The sequence below is a fragment of the Mustela putorius genome, unplaced genomic scaffold, assembly GCF_011764305.1.
Source record: "Mustela putorius furo isolate JIRA1106 unplaced genomic scaffold, ASM1176430v1.1 tig00000083_pilon_pilon_pilon, whole genome shotgun sequence".
Taxonomy (NCBI): Eukaryota; Metazoa; Chordata; class Mammalia; order Carnivora; family Mustelidae; genus Mustela; species Mustela putorius.
The window spans coordinates 1,982,127-2,006,641 of NW_025421273.1; positions in this window are offsets into that span (position 1 = coordinate 1,982,127).

The following is a 24,515-nucleotide window of genomic DNA, read 5'->3' on the forward strand; positions in this document are numbered from 1 at the left end:
ATATAATTTTGTCACTGAATTGTATGATTAAATATAGCTAAAATAACAAATCTTATGCTATATATAATTTACCCCCTGAAATGCAAAACAAACAAAACAAAAGCAAAAGAAACATTACCAGACTTGTCTCCAGAGTATCCTACAAACCACTAAATCTTACTGTTACTCATTTCTTTTCCTATTAACTTCACATTCTACCATCCAACTGAGCTTAGCCCTCAAAAGTGTTGGGGATGTCATTTAATGTAATCATCCATTCTCTAGTTCATTTTTTATACCCTTGTCTGTCATCTTCATCTTTTTAATATCAATGACCCAGGGCAGAAACCAAGGGCAGGAAAAGAAGGCTATGACTATTTGACCATCCTTGTTCCATATCCTTTATGTAGGCTCCAGATGGGCTCTCTCCTGTGGAAATTGTAAGGAAGTTTTCAAATTCTCCGAGGAATTACCCTAGCCCTTTGTTCCAGAGATTTCTATTTAACCTGTGTTTAGTATCCTAAGACAGCCTCACTGCCTCTCATATGTAAAAGCCTGATGAGTATTTCATTTTTAAAGTGAACTTATATTTAAAGGGAAATCAGTGAACCCCACTAAGAATGAAATTTTTGACAACTAGCTTGGTAGAGGTGAGAGTGGGGGAGAACATGTTTTCCAGTGGAGTTAACCAGTTGCAATCAAGAGCATTAACAGGCATCACAAGGCCAAAGGTAAATGCCTGTTTCAACTCCATGCCATTATGCCATCTAAAACTCAATAGAAACAAGCTGGGAGGCTTTCATGATTTTTTTTTTTTTTTCCACAAGAACTAAACTGACTGGCTTTAAAAAGTACAAGTGAAACTTCAGAGGGTGATGTGGCTCTGAAGAAATGGTAAAAGACTTAGCAGGGGAGGAGAATTGTAAAAACAGGGATGATTCTAAGGGGACCTATAGGGTAGTTAAACTGACTTGGTTGCTAAAATACCTCCTGGGTCTGAACATCAGTCAAAAAAATAAAAAAACAAACAAACATATATTTTGGTGAAAGAAAACTGTGTTTAAAACTCAATACAATGTTTGATGTTATTCTAATACTAATTTTTATTGTTTTCTAAAATTTCCTTTTAAAATACATATAACATTGGAACATTTTACTCTTTTTAATAAAAAAAATGTAGGGGCTTGTTTATAAGCACAATAAACTATTTCATGGTGTAAATTATAGGTAATAATTCATACCTTGTGCATTAAATGGAGCTCAGTACAGTCTTATATCTAACAATGCAAAGGGTATGATTATTACATCATAATTCACATCCTGTTGTGTTGTGCTTCTTAAATACCATCTCTTTGGGGAAAAAAAAAAGAAGTGTAGCACTTTGTACTTATCTGTCTCATTCTTAAATTTGGGTTTGGATATATGGCTTTGGAGGACAGTACAAAAACGCAGGTCAAACTATACTTCAATGCTGTGGATTATGATATGCTTTTTTGTTTTACATTTGAAATATTTTATTGGCTAATTTAAATCAATATTTAATTTAAATCAATATAAATAACCATGGCAACAAAGAAATTCAGCAAACATTTGAATAGGTTTTACACATTTATTATACAAGCAGATTTGTTTTTTAGGTGACTTTGGTTATTGTCTTTAATGTTAGGTATATCTATTTGCAACTATTGAAATAGAGTTATAAATTAATTATCTGAATATAATTTAGACAGTAACATCTCTTTCACATTTAAGAATCCATCTTAGAAATACTTCAAAAATGTTCTTTACTTGTTAACTCTGAAGTACAAGTATAACTGATTTGATAATTTTACCTATTTTGTAAATGCTAAATATTTTCTTTAAAATTAAATTAAAAAGAGAAGATTGATTTTGATATAGAAATTCTTATTCACATGTTTCCATGTTTGGCTTAGCTAGGTGTTTCTTCTTATTAGCTTCAGAGTTTTACATAAAGATGTAGGACCATTGGGAACAGTTTGTTTGCTTAAAAAACAAACTTAATCCCAGAAAAATTAAGCTAAACAAATTTTGGAATAAAGCATTTAAATATTTCAAATTTTCAGTTTAGATTTTGTGATACCTGCTGCCTGAGTCTCAAAATTTACATACTTAATACTGAAAGAGCCAGTATTTAGCTTTTGGTTAAGATTATATATATATATATATATATATATATATATATATATATATATATGTGTGTGTGTGTGTTTGTGTACATATGTATACATATATGTGGATATATATGTGGATATATCTGTATATATCTTATATATATCTTTTTTATTAATTTATTTATTTTCAGCATAACAGTATTCATTATTTTTTCACCACACCCAGTGCTCCATGCAATCCGTGCCCTCTATAATACCCACAACTTGGTACCCCAACCTCCCACCCCCCTGCCACTTCAAACTCCTCAGATTGTTTTTCAGAGTCCATAGTATCTCATGATTCACCTCCCCTTCCAATTTCCCCCAAATCCCTTCTCCTCTCTAACACCCCTTGTCCTCCATGCTATTTGTTATGCTCCACAAATAAGTGAAACCATATGATAATTGACTCTCTCTGCTTGACTTATTTCACTCAGCATAATCTCTTCCAGTCCCATCCATGTTGCTACAAAAGTTGGGTATTCATCCTTTCTGATGGAGGCATAATACTCCATAGTGTATATGAACCACATTTTCCTTATCCATTCATCCGTTGAAGGACATCTTGGTTCTTTCCATAATTTGGCGACCGTGGCCATTGCTGCTATAAACATCGGGGTACAGATGGTCCTTCTTTTCACAACATCTGTATCTTTGGGGTAAATAACCAGGAGTGCAATTGCAGGGTCATAGGGAAGTTCTATTTTTAATTTCTTGAGGAATCTCCACACTGCTCTCCAAAGAGGCTGCACCAACCTGCATTCCCACCAACAGTGGAAGAGGGTTCCCCTTTCTCCACATCCCCTCCAACACATGTTGTTTCCTGTCTTGTTCATTTTGGCCATTCTAACTGGTGTAAGGTGATATCTCAATGTGGTTTTAATTTGAATCTCCCTGAGGGCTAGTGATGATGAACATTTTTTCATGTGTCTGATAGCCATTTGTAAGTCTTGATTGGAGAAGTGTCTATTCATATCTTCTGCCCATTTTTTGATATGATTGCCTGTTTTGTGTGTGATGAGTTTGAGGAGTTCATTATAGATCCTGGATATCAACCTTTTGTCTGTACTGTTATTAGCAAATATCTTCTCCCATTCCGTGGGTTGCCTGTTTTTTTGACTGTTTCCTTTGCTGTGCAGATATCTTATATATATCTCATAATATATATACACATATTTATCTATCTAGTAACTGTTTTCCACTAGCTACATGTTGTTATTTAAATTTAAACTTTAATTAATTATAATTTTAAAAAGTTAAAAATTTAGTTCCTTAGCCACACTAGCCACGTTTTAAATGCTTAATATTCACATGTGTTTAGTTACTACCCTTTTTAACAATTCAGATATTTTCATCATTACGGAAGTTTTCTATTAGGCTGTGCGCTGTGTGTGTGTGTGTGTGTGTATACACACATACACAAATATATATTTATAATTTAAAACAAAAAACCTGTATTTTAAAGTGGATACTTCTACTTGCTATCTAAATTAAGTAGACAACAAAAAATCCCTAGGAACTCTATATTAAATTTATTTAACTCTCTTAAAGTAATTTTTAAAAATTCATTAAAAAATTAATCTCAGCATGTTGCTCTAATTTATGTAATTTTTTGTTGGTTTGCCTGCTTTTAAACATTTCTCTTTACCTCAGCATACTAAATGACAGTTTTTGCTATGGAACTACACTATTTATTTTAAGAAAATATGCATTCAATACACAACCAAACCTTATAACTAAAGGAAGTGGAAAAAGAACAGCAAGCAAATAAAGCCTAAGACCAGCAGAAGGAGGGAAATAATTAAGATTAGAGCAGAAACAAATGATATAGAAATAATGTAGAACAGATCAATGCAAGTAGGACCTGGCTCTTTAAAGTAATTAAAAAAAAAAAAGATAAATCCCTAGACAGACTTATCAAAAATAAAAGAAAAAAGATCCAAATAAATAAACTCACAAATGAAAGAGGATAGATTACAACTAACACTGTAGAAATACAATTATAAGAGAACATTATGAGCAATTAAATGTCAACAAATTGAGCAATCTGGAAGAAATGGATAAATTCCTAGAAATGTATACAAACCAAAACTGCAACAGGAAGAAACAACAACAACAACAAAAAAAATGAACTCATAACCAGTAAAGAAATGGAATCAGTAATCAAAAATCTCCCAACAAACAAGAGTTCAGGGCCAGAGGGATCCCCAGGGGATTTCTACCAATCATTTATTTATTTTTTAAAAGATTTTTATTTATTTATTTGACAGAGAGAGAGAGAGATCACAAGGAGGTAGAGAGGCAGGCAGAGAGAGAGGGAGAAGCAGGCTCTCCTGAGCAGAGAGCCCAATGCGGGGCTTGATCCCAGGACCCTGAGATCATGCCCTGAGCTGAAGGCAGAGGCTTAACCCACTGAGACACTCAGGTGCTCCTCTACCAATCATTTATAGAAGAATTAATACCCATTTTTCTGAAGCTATTCCAAAAAATACAAATGGAAGGAAAACTTCCAAACTCATTCTATAAAGCCAGCATTATTTTGATTAAAAACCAGACAAAGACCCAGGGAAAAGGAGAATTGCACACCAATATTGCCATTGAAAATGGATGCAAAAACTCTCAATAAGCTACTAGCTAACAGAATCTAACAATACATCAAAAGGATTATTCACCATGACCAAGTGTGATTTATTTCTGGGCTGTAGGATTGGTTCAATATCTTCAAATCAGGGGCACCTGCATGGTTCAGTCAGTCAGGCATCTGCTTTCCCCTCAGGTCATGATCTCAGGACCCTGTTATTGAGCCCTGTGTCCAGCTTCCTGCTGAGTGGGGAGTCTGCTTCTCCCTCTGTCCATCCCCCAGCTTGTGCTCTCTCTCTCTCTGTCTATCTCCATCTCTCTCTCTCAAATAAATACATAAAATCTTAAGAAAAATATCTGTAAATCTTTCAATGTGATACACCACTTTAATAAAGAAAGGATAAGAATCATATGATCTTCTCAATACATGCAGAAAATTCATTTTACAAAATATAGCATGGTTTCTTGATGAAAACCTTCAACAAAGTAGGGTTAGAGAACATACTTCAGCATCATCAAGGCCATATGTGCAAGACCCACAGCTAATATCATTGCCAATGTGGAAAAACTGAGAACATCCCCCCAAGGTCAGAAACACCACAAAATGTCCATTTCACCACTGTTGTTCAACATAGTACTGGAAATCCTACTCTTAACAATCAGAAAATAAAAAGAAACAGAAGGCATCCAAATTGGCAAGGAAGAAGTAAAACTGACCCTCATTGCAGAGGGTCATACTCTATGTAGAAAATCTGAAAGAATCCACCAAAAAATTGCTAGAACTAGGAAGGCATGTATTGCATGGAGCACTGGGTGTGGTACATAAAGAATGAATCTTGAAACACTGAAAAAATTAAATTAAATTTTTAAAAATTGTTAGAACTGATATATGAATTTAGCAAAGTCACAGGGTATAAAATCAACATGCAGAACTCTGTTGAATTTCTATACACCAATAATGAAGCAGCTGAAAGAGAAATCAAGGAATGAATTCCATTTACAATTTCATGAAAAAACCCCCATAAGATACCTAAGAAGAAACCTAACCAAAGAGGTACAAGATCTGTACTCTGAAAACTATAGAATACTGATGAAGAAAAATTGAAGATGACACAAAGAGATGGAAAACCTTCCACGCTCATGGATTGAAAGAACAAATATGGTTAAAATGTCTATAATACCAAAGCAATCTCCACATTCAAAGCAGTCCCTATCAAAGTAACACAAGCATTTTTCATAGAGCTAGAACAAGCAATCCTAAAATTTACATGGAAATACAAAAGACCCCAAATAGCCAACCAAAGCTGGGATATCACAATTCCAGACTTCAAGCTATATTATGAGCTGTAATTAGCAAGGCAGTATGGAATCAGCACAGAAACAGACACAAACATCAGTGGAACAGAATAGAGAGCCCAGAAAATGGACCCACAACTAATCTGCAACAAAGCAGGAAAGAATTTCCAATGGGGAAAAAAAAAAGTCTCCTCAACAAATCATGTTAGGAAAATTGGACAGCCACATGCAAAAGAATGAAACTGGACCACTTTCTTGATATACAAAAATAAATAAAAAATGGATTAAAGACATAAATGTGAGACAGGAAAACATCAGGAGAAAACAGGTAACAACCTCTCTGACCTTGGTCATGACAACTTCTTCCTAGACATATCTCTAGAGGCAAGGGAAAGCAAAGGAAAAAATGAACTATTGGAACTTCATCAAGACAAATAGGTTCTGCACATGGAAGGAAATAATTAACAAAACTAAAAATCGACCTTTGGAATGGGAGAAGATATTTACAAATGACTGATAAAGGGCTAGTATCCAAAATCTATAAGGGACTTATCAAACTCAGCACCCCAAAAACAAATAATCCAATTACAAAATGGGCAAAAGACATGAATAGACATTTCTTGAAAGAAGACATACAAACGGCCAACAGACACATGAAAAACTGTTCCATATCCATCAGCATCAGGGAAATACAAATAAAAACCACAATGAGATGTAACCTCACACCTGTCAGAATGGCTAAAAATAACAACTCAGGAAACAACAGATATTGGTGAGGATGAAAAGAAAGGGAAGGAACCCTCTTACACTGTTGGTGGGGAAGCAAGCTGGTGCATCCATTCTGGAAGACAGCATGGAATTTCCTCCAGAAGTTAGAAATAGAACTACCCAAGACCCAGCAATTACACTACTAGTCATTTATTCCAAGGATAGAAAAATACAGATTTGAAGGGATACATGCCTCCCAATGTTTATAGCAGTATTACCAACAGTAGCCAAATTATGGAAAGAGCCCCAATGTCCATTGACCAATGAATGGATAAAGAAGGTGTATGCACACACACACACACACACACACACGCACACACATATACACACACTATTAAATAATACTTAGCCATCAAAAAAATGAAATCTTGACATTTGCAAAGACCTGGGTGGAACTGGAGTATGTAATGTTATGGGAAATAAGTCAGTCAAGAGAGAGAAATACCATATGATTTTACTCATATGCAGAATTTAAGAAACAAAACAAATGAACATCGGGGAAGGTAAAGAAAAATAAGATAAAAACAGAGAGGGAGGCCAACCAAAAGAGACTGTTAACTATAGAGAATAAATGAGGGTTACTAGAGAGGGGATAAGGTGGGCTAAATAGGTGATGGGCATTAAGGAGGACATGTGTGGTGATGAGCACTGACTATTATGTTTAAGTAATGGATCACTAAATTCTACTCCTGAAACCAATACTACACTATACATTAACTAATTTTAATTTAAATAAAACCTTGAAAGAAAAAAAGAAAAGAAAATATGCATTCAAAATTGCTTTGAGGGGCGCCTGGGTGGCTCAGTGGGTTAAGCCTCTGCCTTCAGCTCAGGTCATGATCTCAGAGTCCCGGGATAGAGCCCCGCATCGGGTTCTCTGCTCAGCAGGGAGCCTGCTTCCTCCTCTCTCTCTCTGTCTACCTCTCTGCCTACTTGTGATCTCTGTGTGTCAAATAAATAAGTAAAATCTTTAAAAAAATTGCTTTGAGGAAGATTTAAAAAGATAAAAGTGGATCCCAGATTCCTCTTTGTTTACACACATTTGATGGATAATATCTCTTTTGATTTATGTCAAATGTAATCATTTTTCCTTTTCTCTATGTTGTCTAAGATATTTTCATGTAATTGTTATATAGATTTATGTTTACTGATTTATGAATACTTATTATAGTTTTGTCTCCAATACTTAAGTAAACTATACTATAATTGGATTTGACTGCAGTTGTTTTTATAATTAATTTTCATGTTTGTTTGCTGAATGTACTATGTACACCTTTGAGCAGTTTGCCACATGCAATTAATTGTAGAAGATTTGACCTGATATGCTATTTTTCCTTTAATTAAAACTCCAACTCATTGCTGTGATGAAGATTGGCACAGTGGAAAAGGCAAATACAAAAAAAGAGTGTAAATTAACTAGCTTCAAGAAGTGTACACACTGTGGGAAGAAGTGAGAAGAGCTTAATGTCATGTAATATTTATCTTGTGCTCTAGCCTATGGAAATTATCGTGGCATGTTATTCATTCAAGCACTCATCCCTTAGTCTTTTCTTTACCACCTACTATATATAAGTTACTACCTTAGATGAATGTAAAGCTAAAAATCATGAAGCAATGAGAAAATCAGAGTAGTGCAGTCATTAAAGACTCAGCATTTTCAAGTAGATTAAGTTTTGCTGAACTAAAGTAAAATTAAAGGCAAACTTTTATTTTATTTTTATTATTTTTTTAAAGGCAAACTTTTGAAAGCATGGTCAGTGACCATGCACAGCTCTCCAATTGTTGGTTCCTGCTACATGATGACAGTCTTGGTACATGCCCAAGCCTGGTTGTCGCCAATGGAGGGTCAGCAAGAAGGTCACTGCTGTGCAATTGGGGAATGTATAAACAAATAAGAAACACAAAGCCTTTGCTATGCTGCAGAATAGCTATGCAAAGATAGCTAATAGCTATCTCAGCTATGCTGAGAATACATCCATATTATCTCATTTGATTTTTCCTGTCCTTTCATGGTTAACTCGCATCCCTACATTCTCATTTCTCATACTGTGTGTTACTTTAATATTCAGACTTTGACTTATAGCTACTTCTGCCCTATATCTCTAAAAGTGGAGGATGTGCAGGACAGTTGACCGATGTCCAGGGGCCCCGTCAGGCACTCTTCCTTACTTAACTAGTGAGAGACCATTTAACTGACAATATTTCCCGCCACTGCAGGAAATGCTAATCTCATGCTAATTCTTGCCAACTGTACATCTGTGGACAAAATGTCCAGTGATTTCTTTCTCACTCATTGAGCTCTGTAACTCCAAAGACCTCCTCTACTCCAGCTCCAAACACCCAAGAATTTTAATCACTAAACTTATTCTACTTCTCAAATTACAAATTCTGCCTTTATCCCTCTTTCTATCTCTTTCAGCCGTATTCACTGAATAAATTCATCATGAAAATATCATGATTAGACTTATTGTCCAGTGGCTAAAAGTATGTATGAAAGGACATACTATAATCAAACAAACAAACAAAAAACAAAACAAAAAAACCCTCTATTTTTACTAAAAAATTAATCAAGCTTCTATAGTTTATCTTTCAAGTGTTTCACATGTGGGGAAAAGCGTGTGATGTATAAGCAAAACTAATACTAGACATGTTACAAAATTCATGTAAGGCTCTGTTTCACGAAAGTGCATTCTATACAATGAAAGGGATTTATCAAATTATAGCTAAATGTATCTTAAATGACCTATCTTGTTAGACTTTTCATAGAAATAAATTCACAAACATGAAATTGTCATTTGTTGCATACCATAGTTTTAAGTTTTGCTTTGAAAGACTTCAGATACATAGTTAATTTTTTGAATAAAGTACCAGATTCTAATTAACTTGATTAGCAGATGTTTTATAACTACTGCTTATATAGGATATGGAAATATACATGTATTTGCTCATTTCATTCTGAGAGAAATTCTATGATGTGGATAGTAGTACACCCACTTACAGATGGGACACAGAGAGGCTCATTGACTCACCCGTGGTCGCACTGCTTAGGATGGAGTTTTATTCGAATGCAAGCCAGCTCCATTTTAGGGCCTCATCTCTCTCAGAAATGCTCACTGAGTATGTGATCAGAGTTTTAAGCATGGAAGTGATAAAAGAACAGCTTTTTTTTTTGTTTTTTTTTGTTTTGTTTTGTTTTAGTAAAATTGAAAGCAAAATCTCTGAGATATGTCATATGAAAGAAGACTTTCACATCATTAAGGAAGGCATTGAGTTAAAAAATTATTCCAAGAGTATTGTTATAAGAACAAAATAGAGAAAAAAATCATAAAAATTGTTTTTTTGTTTGTTCCTCACATAATCAAAACAGAAGCAGCCATATTTTCTTAAAGGCCATACCCCTCTTAATCCATTCACACTTATGTTTTCAAAGGTGCATTTACCACATAATATGATTTATGTTTGAGTTTATACATTTCTTTAATCACCTAACTCCCTAAACATATTGTATTTGGTATGTTAGCCAAAAATAAATAAATAAAATAAAAAGAGAGAGATAGAGAGAGCGCTAATACACATCATTTCTTGTCTTCTCTAAAAGCACCCTATCACTCTAGCAAAGAAAAAGTGTCTAAGGTTAATGTAGGTCACACTGATCCAGGTATTTTGATATTTTTGGAGTAAACAAGACCAAAAAAATAAATATGTTAAATCAATCTTGAAGCCAATAATGATAATAAGATATGTATAAATGAATGCTTATTATTACTATTTTTTAATATCTAGAGAGCCAAAATAAAAAAAAAATATATAAACCCTTTCATAAGGCCATGGGACAGATAAAGACAGGAGAAGTCTAATTGTAGTGTATCCTGTAATGGAATCACAGTCAGGGTAGAAGCTGATTAAGGTTAATTTGAATCACATCAATTTGAATTAACGTGGCCTTTGCAGAATGAACAACACCTCAGTGCCAACATGATCAATTAGTACCTTTACCTCCGTACATCCGCCTGGAAAGGTTAGATTTATTAGTTATCAAGATAACATTTTAGAATGCAAATCCATGTTACTTCATTTCCTCTAACCCACCTCAACTAAGCACCTGAAAATGCTCAGGACAGATGTGTCTTGGAAGGAATCATCTACAATGTAAAGCAAGAAAGGATGTATGGAGAAAAGCACAATTTTACTGGAAATATATAATTTTGCCTGTTTACAAACAATGTATAAATGAATTCATGTTATCCAGTTAAGTTAAACTTCTAACTCAGGATAAATAACTGGTTATATTGTTAGGCATATAGTCATTTGTGGCCCATATGCATTTTAAATTTCAGAGTTTGTAATTCCCCTATATCTTGTATTCTAACTGTTCATCTCCAGCTCCTTCTTCTTATATATTATCATTATTCATATTTATACTCATATATTGTTATGTAACAAATCACTGAACTCACTTGCTTAAAAACAGCAAAAAGTATTTACTCCTGTTTCTGTACCCTGGGAAGATAAGCACACAACTTGTGCATTTCCATTTCATGTGATTTCTGAATAACTCATCTAGTGTTTAGGCTTAGAAAATGGTGTCACTGATAAGTATGTTGCCTCACCTGGTACGGCTAAAATGGTTGAGGATGGCTGGACTTCTCTGTCTCTACTTCTTAGTCTGTTATTACTCAGATCTTCTGTTTCCATAGACTGTCTCTTCCCAAAGGTATGCAGACTTCTATATAATGACTAAGTTCCATAAGAAGTTAACAGAAACTGCTAGGTCTTTTAAATCCTGGACCTGAAAGTCATACAATATCACATTGACCATTTTCTTTTCTATTCTATTTCTATTCTATTTTCTATTTTGAATTCAAAATTCAAGGGAATGGGAAAGTGACTCCAAATTGGATGGAAAGAGTGGCACCTGCCTACATGGGTGGGAGAAATTGCTGGTGACATCTTTGCAATCAGTTGATATCTCATAGCTAAGGCTGCATCCTGTTTTAGAATACTTCCCTTACATACCAGTCAAATAAAGCTAGGCCAAGGTTCTGCCTTCTGCATTTTTCTACCCTTTACCATTACACTTCTCACACTTGATTGATATGATTTGTGACAAGACCATAAGACAAGAACGTAAGACCAAAAGAAACAAGATAATCATCCATCCTTAATCATCTTTGCATCATCTGTATTTAGAACAGTTCTAGCTCAATAAAAGACGACCAAATGTAACTCAAATTTTATGATTTTCTAAGATTATGATGGCTAATTGAGGAAAGTCGAATTCAGGAATAGGAACACCCACACAAAACTCATGGTGATCATGTAACTAGAACATTTCATGAAAAAATAAACTAACAGTAATATAAAACGATGAGAAAAAGAAGGCCTGGAAGTTTATATTATAATAGTGTATTGCTCTAAAGGAAGAAACATAAGACTTTGTTTCTACTTCATTTTTATTTACATCTTTGCTTTAATTACAATAATTCATTCTTGCTTCACTTAATATGTGTATCTGCATGTGGCATACGTATTTATTCTCAGGGCTGTAAATTTTCACAATTCTACATTTCACCCTTCGAGAAATATAAGAAAGGCAGGTATTAGATGGTGTGAAATCATCCTGAGAGTCCACAGCCTGCATCAATGTATTTGAAAGTTGTGGGGTCCTCTTCTTCCTCTAGCATTTCCATTTGTCTCTTATTTCCTTTCCTCACTATTGAAAATAGTGGTGAACTTGTAACAATCCAAATGAGACTATTTCAAAGCAGCAAGATGACTTGGAATGAATCCATTTTCTAAAATGCAAAAAACCCCATAGCATATATTTTGTTTGCTTATTTCTTTAATGCAGCAGAGAGCTTGGTAAAACCCACAGCTAACTCCCTTATTTCTTCTAAAGGTAGGTTAAGAAAGAGAAATAAGGATCTGACTATGACACATTCTCTGGCTGTGAAATAAAACTGTGTCAATGAACAGAACACCTGTGAAATCTTATTTTTAACTGAAAAATAATTATAAATAGATATGTATAGTCATACTGAGGGAGTTTCACATGCCAAGGACAGCCTGGATATAATAGAAATTTTGTTTTCAACTTGAGAAATAGATAAACTGTTAGTGTCCTGTTTCAGTAGTAGCTTTATTTGTATGCATCAGGATTTAAGTTCTTAGTTTGCCAATTAATTTCATTAGCTATCTTTTTCTGTTCATTATGTTGAAAGCTATAAGAAAGGTCTATTTGAAATGTGTCCCCAGAGCTATGCTTTTTCATTAGAAAATCACTTTAATGTGAAATTTATCTGTTAGACCCAGGAACATGAACACAATAAAAAAACTTACAATTTTCTTCTTCTAATTATTCCTATATGTAAGTCACATGGTTAGGAATTCGATGGTAGACATGGGACAAAAATACAAAGCAAGGAAAAACTTGTCCAGAGGTTGTTTATGTTTTTATTTGTGTGCTTTTTAAAAATTTTACATCATTATTTATTTATTTTTTTAGTGGAGAAGGAATTATTAAGAAAGCTAAAACCTAGGCCCTTCCCACAATTCCTGCAGAGGTTGGGGTTAATGGAGCATCTAAAAGTGCATGCTCCTTTTTCCAAAATGATTATGAAAAGACAGGAAATGAAGAGAAACTGCCTACCAGAAGACTGTTCTCCGAGACTAGCCCCTGTGGTTCATATAAAAGAAAAAATAGTTCTGAGTAATGATAGAGGTAATATTGCCACTTCTTGAACACCACCTTTCTGGCAAGATCATTATGGTCAATCTTAGTGGTCAAATGCCCATCTTTGGAAGCATTCTAAACATATAATTACTTAATATAAAATAGCTACCATAGCTAGATTTTACTAACACTACATGTTTTATTATATTTTCTAGCAATAGATTGGGTGTTACAAAAATATCATGAAAGTTTCTCGTAGCAAACACTGGTCTGTGAATTTAAAATATTGACATTTAGTGTTGAAATATGTTGACATAAACTTACTAAAATTAAAAATGTAACAGATATTCATCTGCATTTTGTTTAGCTGAATACGTCTGTTTTCTTTTTAACTTGCATCCAAAGAACACTGTGGAGTTTTAATCTATTTCCTGTCGTTTCCATTTAATAATTATGTCTGGTGTTTGTTCAACTTAGCACATTTCATATTCATCAATGCAAATAGCCTGTCTTTATTTATGGAACTCTGAACAATGCTTGAGTAAACTATTGGGTGCTTCATTCCATTTAACAAATAATTGCTGTACAAATCTCTGTACCTCATATTCCACTTAAGCACACAAAATTAATACATGTATGACACATAGCATACAAACAAATATATAAATGCATTTAATTCATTTCTGTTATATGTATATGGTGTGTGTTTGGTTTATATTACTTGGCAGAATATTCCCACAAGAGTTATATGAAATATTTAGAAATATTTAGGACATAATAAGAAAATATTTGACCTTGTAGAAAAATATAAAAACAAATTAACTATAAAAAAGAAAAAAAATGAAAAAAGTGGACAAACTGTGTTGTTGGAGACAGTTGTTAAAATTAGTTGTGTTAGTTCATGAAGAGATAATCTCTTGAGTCTAAATTTAATAATCTTTAAATTAGAGAAAATCAGTTTGGCCTCATTTGATTCTAGTGATGATTAAATTTATAAGAAAGGTCTGGCACAAAAGAGATGCTCAATAAATAGTCTATTCTTTTTAATCTAGGGGGAGTATATGGTCCAGGAAGAGGGACAAGTGCTTCCATTTTAGGAAAATCTGGGTTCCAATCTGTCTGTGCCTGTGATTTAACCTAAGTGAACTTTCCTAGTCTAATTCCCATATCTACAAAATATATTTCAAATTACCGAGTACCTAAGAATGCAAGAATTATGACTAAGGATAACGTATATCACTCATACAGTATATCACTTGGTACATAGTCATGACAATCACAATAGTTATATTTATACATTTACTTTATCATGAGCATTGAGCTAAGCACTTGATACACATTATCTTATTTAATACCCAATAATTTCACTGTTGAAATCATTATTAGTTTCTCAAATTATTTTAATTACTTAATGAGAAAATTAATTATTTTAATTACTTAAGCAAATCCATAGAACTTTCTGTAATAATGGAAATTTAGGGGTTTGGTTTTTGTTTTTTGAATTGTCCATTATGGTAGCTATCATCCACATGTGGCAAGTGTAGTGTAAACCGAGGACTTTTTAAAAAATTTAATTATATTTAATTTAAAATTAACTTCAAGTAGCCACATGTGGCTGATGGATACATATTAGGCACATGAAGCTAATCTATATAGATATCACACTGAGCATATAGGTATAAATAAAAGTTAACTTGGATCTCTTCTCTAAGATCAGAAATACTTAAAAGTTATAACTCAGCACTTAATTTTACATTATCCTGTTGACTATTATTTTTTGTATATTTGTGCTTTCTCCCCAGATAGTGCTGTGAATGTCTTGAGGGCGAGTGGCTGTTTCTTGCTGTTTGTTTGTTTGTTTGTTTTGCTACTTGCCTATGTCAGGAAACCTTTGCAAAATCCTACCCAGTTAGGGTGGAAGTTTCCTTGCTCTTTTACCAAATGATAATGTTTCCTTTATCTGTGAATATTTGGAACTGGTAAAAACTTAGTCTATACAATTCCCAAGTAATTCAAATAAAAAAAAAAAACAACAGAGACCGAATATGACTATTTCTCTTTATATCACAACCATATCAAGATAATTTATACTTTTTTAAGTTTAATATTTTAGTTTATAACATTTTTAAGTATTTTGTTAAGAAATAGAGAAAACCTGCTTCTTGGGGGTCCAAGTAAGAAAAAAAAAAAAATTCAAATGTTATCATTTTTAATCATTTGGTGATTAAAAGAATATGTTACTCTAGGTCAGAGAGAATGAGAAAAATTGCCCAAAGATATTAACTGGGATCAAACCTCCTTTTTGTTTATCTATTACAGGATGAAAAGGGTATCAAATAGCTCTGATACTTTTAGAGAAAATAATTTATAAATGAAGGAAAGAAAGACAACAGGAACTATATCTCATATAGCAAATAAAAATTGTAAGTCATTTTGCCCCTAATGGATGTCTTTGTCTCAAAATATCACATGATGCTCAAAGTTTTAAAAATAATCTATAAATTAATGGGAGAGACCTATCTAGGAAAAGTAATTATCTCTTTATAATTTGCATAAATGATTTTTATCTCTTACTTAATCCTTATAAGTACATTAAGATAAATTTTTGGAACTGGAAAACTGCATACATTATGCAGTCCAAACTCTTTTATTATGGAAAAGAAACAGTATCCCAGAAAATAGGCAGACTTATTCAATGCAATCAAGCTTATCAGCAGTATATTAAGAATGAAAATACACTTTTTTCCCCTGAGTTTGATGTTTATTCTAAATTATGTTTATGAATTAAGATTACTCTTGGCACAATACTAAATTTTTAAAGACCATGTAACCTTGACAACACCAATAATTTGCAGTAAATAACCAAGATGAATTTGGTAAATAGAAAACTTTTTTTCCCCAATTATTTTAAAGGCCTAGTCACATTTGAGATGGTCATATACCCTAACTAAAGAACATCAAAACTATGATCCTATAGTTCTAATATAAAACACGGTGTGAGTCACTTTTGAGATAGTCAGACTTATAAAACTCTCTTGGAAAATCCAACTTCATTTACTAATTCCATTATCAAATTATTGGGCCTACTAAAAACTTTTTTCATAATCAATCAAATCAAACAATACTTACTAAGCTTTGATCAATACTTTCTTTCAATGAATACACTACCAGGAATAGGGACAGGGTTACTTCTCTCCTGTTCTAAAAGGCTTTTTGCCAAACTATGCATTTCCATACTGTGTTAAAAATTTCATAGAAACAAATAAAAACTCAGCTAATAGATATCATAGAAACACAGAGAAAGAAAGACCAATGCTCAAATAAGCTTTCATAGCTGCTTGAAGAGGCTCTCTATAGGCTTCCCAGGCTATGCAGGTGAAACAACTGCTATTTTGCCAAGTAGTTCCCCTCCAAGGTACTCAGAATTGTATGAACGTCCAATCCAATTTACTTTAGCAGAATTTATTGATTCAATCAGACAAACCATCATATATGAAACATGGGCTGTGGAATAACTGCTAGATAGCATATTTAAATTCCATTCTTTATAGATAAAATCCAGGATTTTTTAATTATGATTTCATACATTAATAAAGTGTGGCCACACATAATATTTTGTTGCTGAAAGAAATCCGGAGAATAGCCTTCTTTTTAAAATTCACAGGAAAATGCTGCTGTAATATTTGTAATTCTAATTTAGTTACAAACACAATAAGTTGTCTATTTATGTTTGTATTCCACTCAGTCACTGAATTTATTAATATGCATTCTGTAATATTCATATTATGTTATTATATATTAATATATTACAGAGTTATAGAGTAATTTGACCCATTTTAGTCACAACACACAGTTATGTAACCTCAGAGACCAAGATACTTTCAGAAAAGTTTTGAGAAATAAGGAGATTCAACAATAGTCCGTCTTTAATGTTTCTATTTTGTGACCCCCCAAAAAACAAAAATTATGTAGTTTTTATGTAGTTTTTATACATGAGGAATACATATAGTTCCCATAATAAGGAAAACATATCTAGTGTCATTATCTCATTCATTCACCAAATGTTGACTAAGGGCTTACCATGCATGAGGCACTATGCTGCTAATTGTGCAGGGTATATAAACAGACAAAATACATGTAAGATATAGCAAGGAGTTGTACAGCAACAAATAATCACTTGAATTAACCAAATGCCAAATAAAAAAAAAAACAGGCATGATGGAGATTAGAGGACATTCATGATTGGTTTGTCTCTTTGTCTCTCTGTATCTATATAAGCAGTATCAATTCTTCTCAGTACTCTTGTAATTTTTTTTTTTTTGTACTCTTGTAAATTCTTAAGTATACCGTAGTCATTTGGGACTCTTACGTACCAATTTTATTTATTTATTTATTTATTTATTTAACAATTTTGTATGTCTGCTGACTAGGCTGTAAATACATCAGGATCCTTTTTCTATACTTTCCTGGCTCCTAGTCATTGTTTAAGTCTCCAATAAACATTATGATAAAGATTTCCCTCAAACAAAATTTGTTTTCAATCTATGTTTCCATAATACATTCATGCTATAAGAAATATAGATAAATAATATAAAACTTCTGTTATGTATCTTTTCTTACTTACCATAAATCATTAAGTCAGGCATGTATGTATTTATACTCTTTTGGGTTCTAATCACTGTGATTCTCATATTTAATAGTACCTTGGATTCACTTAGCAAGTTAACAATTTGTATATTCCTAGTAACCTAATTGCTACTGATATCAAGCATCTATTCATGTGTTTAGTGGCCATTTTTATATAATTTTGGGGGAAATGTCTACTCAACTCCTTTGGTTATTTTTTAAATGGAATTATTTTATTTTTTTTATTATTGGGAGGGGAAGGTAGCTTCTGTTCTCACCTGGAGGAACTCCTTCATACAAATAGCTGGGGTGGGGCACCTGGGTGGCTCAGTTGAAAGCCTCTGCCTTCGGCTCTGGTCATGATCCCAGGGTCCTGGGATTGAGCCCCGCATCTGGCTCTCTGCTCCATAGGGTGCCTGCTTCCTCCTCTCTCTCTCTGCCTACCTGCGATCTCTCTCTGTCAAATAAATAAATACAATCTTTTAAAAACAAAACAAAACAAACAAACAAAAAACAAATAGCTGGGGTGAGGGTGGATCAGGGCCTAGTATCACTGGGCTGCCACCCAAGAGTAGAGCTTCTGTTTTACAGGTGAGGGATGGGTGGGAGATGAGATGTCTCCTTCTCTATCCTGGATGTCTCCACTGCTGCTCCTCTTGTCTGGAACTGAGCAGCAGCACAAAGTTGTATTAGGGGGTGAGGGATGGATAAGATGAGAAAAGGTAGGGAGAAACCACAGCCTTAGATTAGGAGCTGGGGAGAAATGTAGTCCAGTCTTCTTGGCTATACATGCCTGGAGAGTTCTGTCAGTCTGCTGGGGAGACCAGGATAGATCATGGCTCTGATGATACGGACTCTCACTGTTCTTACTGGGACTTAGTAGCTTTTCTTAAATAAAAATTTTTCCATTTGTTGTATGTCTTTAGAACAATTTCAAGACATTATAATTTTTTTTCCACATTTTCAACAATTAGGGTTGTTACTCTGGGGACAGAATCTATGGAACTCCTTATGCTACCACTCTGGAAATGCCATTCCTGTCCATATACATTTTGTAATATCTATTATTTCTTGATACGTTTCATGCTGGGTTTCCTCTGTGTAATTCAGAATCACCCTCACATCTTGTATGCCCTCCTTACTATCACTACTTGGAGAAGTTTTATTAATTTTCTTGGTGGAGTTTAAACATTGCTTTCTTTAAGGAATTTTCTTGATTTCTCAATGTGATACATTCTCCTCAACATCTTAATCCTTGTAGCCTTTTACTTGTAAATCTCTCCAATTACTCATTTTTGCCTTAGTTTGGAGTTGTTCTTTTTCATCTTTCTTTCTGCCTTTGACTTTAAATTCCTCTAGAAGAGAACTTGTGTTTTATTTGTACCTTCTTTTCAAAATGTTGGCATGTGAAACAAGTTAACATCTAAATAGTTGTCTATATATACTTGGTTACAGAGATAAATTAAAGAATAAACAACATACAAAATAACTCACTACTTGAAATATTGTGTCATAAAAGTGTGCAGTTATCAAACTGTAACTTGCAAGGTTTTATAATACTATTTTGTCTCAGACTTCTTTGATTCTAATACTAGCTTAATCATATTCCATATATTTAAAATATATGAATTATGACAAAAACATTAATACATGGTATATTTAGTTTGGTCTTAATTTAAGAAGGGATTGTGAAGCTATTAGAAAGATATATAAAAATATAAAAATGTGATTTAATAATTTAAGTTAAAAATCCATCAAGCCTAAAAAAGATTTATTGGAGAAAAAGATATTAATGACATCGAATGGTGGAATTTTGCTAAATGTTTTCATGTGACAATTACAGACATATTTTAAAAGTTAAGATAGAATTTATTTCATTGAACTATTCCCCTTACTTTTATATTATCATCTTGGATATTTTCTAAACCTTAATCTCATAAGAGAAGGGAGAAAGAAAATGAGGAGGAGAAGAAGGAAAAAACTTTTAACTTTTTCAAGATGTTGGAATCCCTAAAAGCAAATGGATATAATATATGTCTGGCAACAAAGAAAATGAAAATGAAAAAGTAATGAAAATCATCATACCAATGAAAGGTCAACGATATTTACAAAACAAAAAATAATGAGAACTTTGTAGGTCCTGTTTATTTACAAATTAACCTTCTAGGAACAAACTTGTAATAGTAATAAAAATAATGTTTCATCCAATTATGGGATCTTAGAAACTGTAAGAAAGTGTGTATTTATACAGTATAGCTTTGAATAAAGATGACTTTGGAATATAAATGAAGAGTAAAAAAAAAACCTTATTTATTTTTAAGTATAAACTTTATATATCATTGATAAAAAGAATAGTGTAAAAGACAAACCCCATAAATCAACAGTACCAGAATGGGCATTTCTATGGGCTGAGTAATTTAATGATGAATTCCTTCATCTAATATATCTAATATTTTTGATCCTTACTCTGTATTAAAGTATTATGTAAATATAATACAATAGAGGTCATATGTCACTGCATTATAAACCTAGAAACAGACTTGGAGAAATAACTATTTTATTCCTAAAAAAAATTAAAAAAAAAAGAAAAAAGAGGAGGCCTGGTGGAATACTGTATACCATAAACAAAATGTGACAGAGTCCCCCTCCCCCCGGAAGAATAATCATTCAGACAGTTCTTAATCTACCTACAACATTGCATTTCCTAAGGGACTTAGTCTTTTCCTCAAAGTAAGAATAAGTAAGAGTAGAGAATAGAAAACTTGAGCAAGGAGATCAATGATAGGGCACAAACAACAAAAAAAATTAAGGCAAAATAGTAGCAAAAACATTTTTAACCAGGATAACAGTACTGCTGCACTTTAAAAATACAAAATAGAAAAAATATATGTGCTTAAGACATAAAGTTAATGAAAGGGAACAGAACATGTAGATTTTTAACCATGGATCAGAGTCAAAATTACTTTTGGTGTTTCACAAAATGTATTAAAGTATAACTCTGAGTTAGTCAGATTGAGTGAATTGGATTGATATGATAAAACATGGGTCAGCAAGCTATGGCCAAATCTGGTTATCTTCTGTTTTGTCAATAATTTGCACACAGCCACATCAATTTTTTTAATGTATTATATATGGCTCTTTTGACACTTTGACAGTAGAGTTGAGTAGTTGTGACTAAGACTTTATTGCTGACAAGGAAAAAAATATTTACTATATGTCTCTTTATAGAAGAAAAGTTTACTGACCCTATCATAGAATACATGCTCAGTGAGTAAGTGAGATATGTAGTGATTCTTGCACAATATTCATTTCATTGCACGAAAAAGAAAATATAATAGATCTAAAAAAGTGTTCTGCACCCACAGATTATATAATTCATTTGAAGGTGTGAAGTACGCATTACTTCAGGAGCTCATACTACTTTCTTAATTCAAATTCCCTAGAAACAGAGCCTGAGAGGAAGATTTGGATACCAGTGATATATTAAGGGTGTGTTTTTAATGAAGAAAAACAAACAAACAAACAAAAAGCAACAAACAAACAAAAACCGAAGTGGGTGAAAGGTTAGAATAAAGAGGGATTAACCCAGGATATCACATCAAGTCAACTATGGCCTGATGCACACAGAAGGAGGTGGACCTGAAACAGAAATCTTACAGCAGAGTTGAAACAAAGATACCTTCATATAAGCCATTCAAAGGCTAGAGACTGCTCCAAAGCATACGGGTGGGTATATAACCACTGAACAAAGGTGATTTCTTCTGGCTGAAGCAATTATCTAGGAAAGGAATCAGATGTGAGCACTAGTAACCAACACTTTATAAAAGCCAGAAGATGAGTGCATCAGCCTGGCACAGGAGATCTGGCTGGGGATCAAGAGCATGTACAATAATATCTTCTTCAAATACAGTCTATTAAATATCTCTTGGGTTTCAGTCTTGATCACTACCACATGATGCAACCATGTAACAGATATTCAATGTTTATTATATGAGTTAATTTGCTTACCAACACCAGTCAAATGATGCTGCTTTAATGTTTTAATAATTAAGTAGAGGATATTGGATAAGAAAAGTCCCTCTTTTTTCTTTGGTTTGCATAAACTGAAAAGTTGAACTTGATCAATTTTTTTCCATTGAATGACATCAAGAACTTCAGTTGTGATAACATTCATAAGATCCATCTCTGCCAACGGTATAATATTTCTTTTATCTTGTTTACACTTGCAAGGTAAAAGAAATAAAAATTGTCAGAAAAACTCAGCACTTCACATAAATCTATGTCTTCTTAAACATTCTTCTGTACAACATAACAAAAGCACAGAGCATCATGCTGTATTTTACTGACATTGTAAAAAGCATTTTTTTTTCCCCTTTAAGGTTTCTGTCCTCATGATTTCTTTTCTCCCATTGCTTTCCACAAGCCTCAGGAACAGCCTAAGAATATATACAGCCAAATATTTCTTCCTCCCACCCCCGTACCATGCAATCTGTCCTCAATATTCTCACACAAAACACCATGTACTAGGCTTTGAAAAGAGATGAGAACCTAAAACAAAACAAACAAACAAAGAAACTCTGAAAAACTCAAAAGCTCAACTGTAGCTAAAGCAAGTCTTTAGAAAGAGTTGCAAATATGGTTCCAAACACATATTATTGGATGTTATCTGGTCATGCTACAAGGAGTTTGAGGCAATATACAACTATTCACTGCATATGTCTTTAGACATATATTCTTCTTTCAGTTGTAACAGTAGTCACCCGACACTGAGGAAATCTGATTATTGCCCAAATCAAGAAAATTCTCCCAAGTATCTAGAATAGACTGTGGCATATAATGTGCCGCAGAATGTTGAATGAATTAATGAGTGAGCATATAATGAGATTGATTCTGGCTACTTTCAGTAATACTATGGAGCATTAGACATTCTTTCTGCCTTGAGTTGTTCAAACCATCCAACTTGATTTCTAAATTATTTGTCATAAATATAACAGAGGTCAGTTTAAAATATCTGTTGTGCATGCATTTTGTAGGCATTAAAAGAAGAGTAGGACAGATATTGAGAGGAACTTAAACCAGGGGAGGAGACATGAAAAGATGGCAGGATGTAATTTTGAGGAATAGCCACACTGTTTTCCAAAGTGGCTGCACTAACTTTACATTCCCACCAACAGAGTGAGAGGGTTCCCCTTTCTCCACATCCTCTCCAACACACGTTGCTTACTGTCTTGCTAATTTTGGCCATTCTAACTGATGTAAGGGGGTATCTCAATGTGGTTTTGATTTGAATCTCCCTGATGGCTAATGATGATGAACATTTTTTTCATGTGTCTGTTACCATTTGTATGTCTTCTTTGGAGAAGTGTCTGTTCATGTCTACTGCCCAATTTTTGATGTGATTATCTGTTTTGTGTGATTATCTGTTGAGTTTGAGGAGTTCTTTATTGGTCCTGGATATCAGCCCTTTGTCTTTATTGTCATTTGTGAATATCTTCTCCCATTCCGTGGGTTGCCTCTTTCTTTTGTTGACTGTTTCCTTTGCCGTGCAGAAGATTTTGATCTTGATGAAGTCCCAGAAGTTCATTTTTCCTTTTGTTTCCTTTGCCTTTGGAGAGATATCTTGAAAGAAATTGGTGTGGCCGATGTTGAAGAGGTCACTGCCTGTATTCTCCTCTAGGATTTTAATAGATTCCTGCCTCACATTGAGGGTCATTGTTGTCTTCCCTTAGCCTTTATTTATTTATTTTTATTTGTTTTCAGTGTTCCAGAATTCATTGTTTATGTACCACACCCAGTGCTCCTTGCAATATGGGTCCTCCATAATACCCACCACCAGGCTCACCCAAACCCCCATCCTCTCCCCTCCCAAACCTTCAGATTGTTTCTCAGAGTCCACAGTCTCTCATGGTTCATCCCCCCTCTGAATTTCCCCCAACTCCCTTTTCCTCTCCAGCTCCCCATGTCCTCTGTGTTATTCCTTATGCTTCATGAATAAGTGAAACCATATGATAATTGACTCTCTCTGCTTCATTTATTTCACTCAGCATAATCTCTTCCAGTCCCATCCATGTTGATATAAATGTTGGGTATTCATTCTTTCTGATGGAGGCATAATACTCCACTGTATATATGGACCATATCTTCCTTATCCTTTCATCTGTTGAAGGGCATCTTGGTTCTTTCCACAGTTTGGCAACTATGGCCATTGCTGCTATGAACATTGGGGTACAGATGGGCCTTCTTTTCACTACATCTGTATCTTTGGGGTAAATACCCATCCAGTAGTGCAATTGCAGGGACATAGGGAAGCCATATTTTTAATTTTTTGAGGAATCGCCACACTGTTTTCCAAAGTGGCTGCACTAACTTTACATTCCCACTAACAGTGTGAGATGGTTTCCCTTTCTCCACATCCTCTCCAA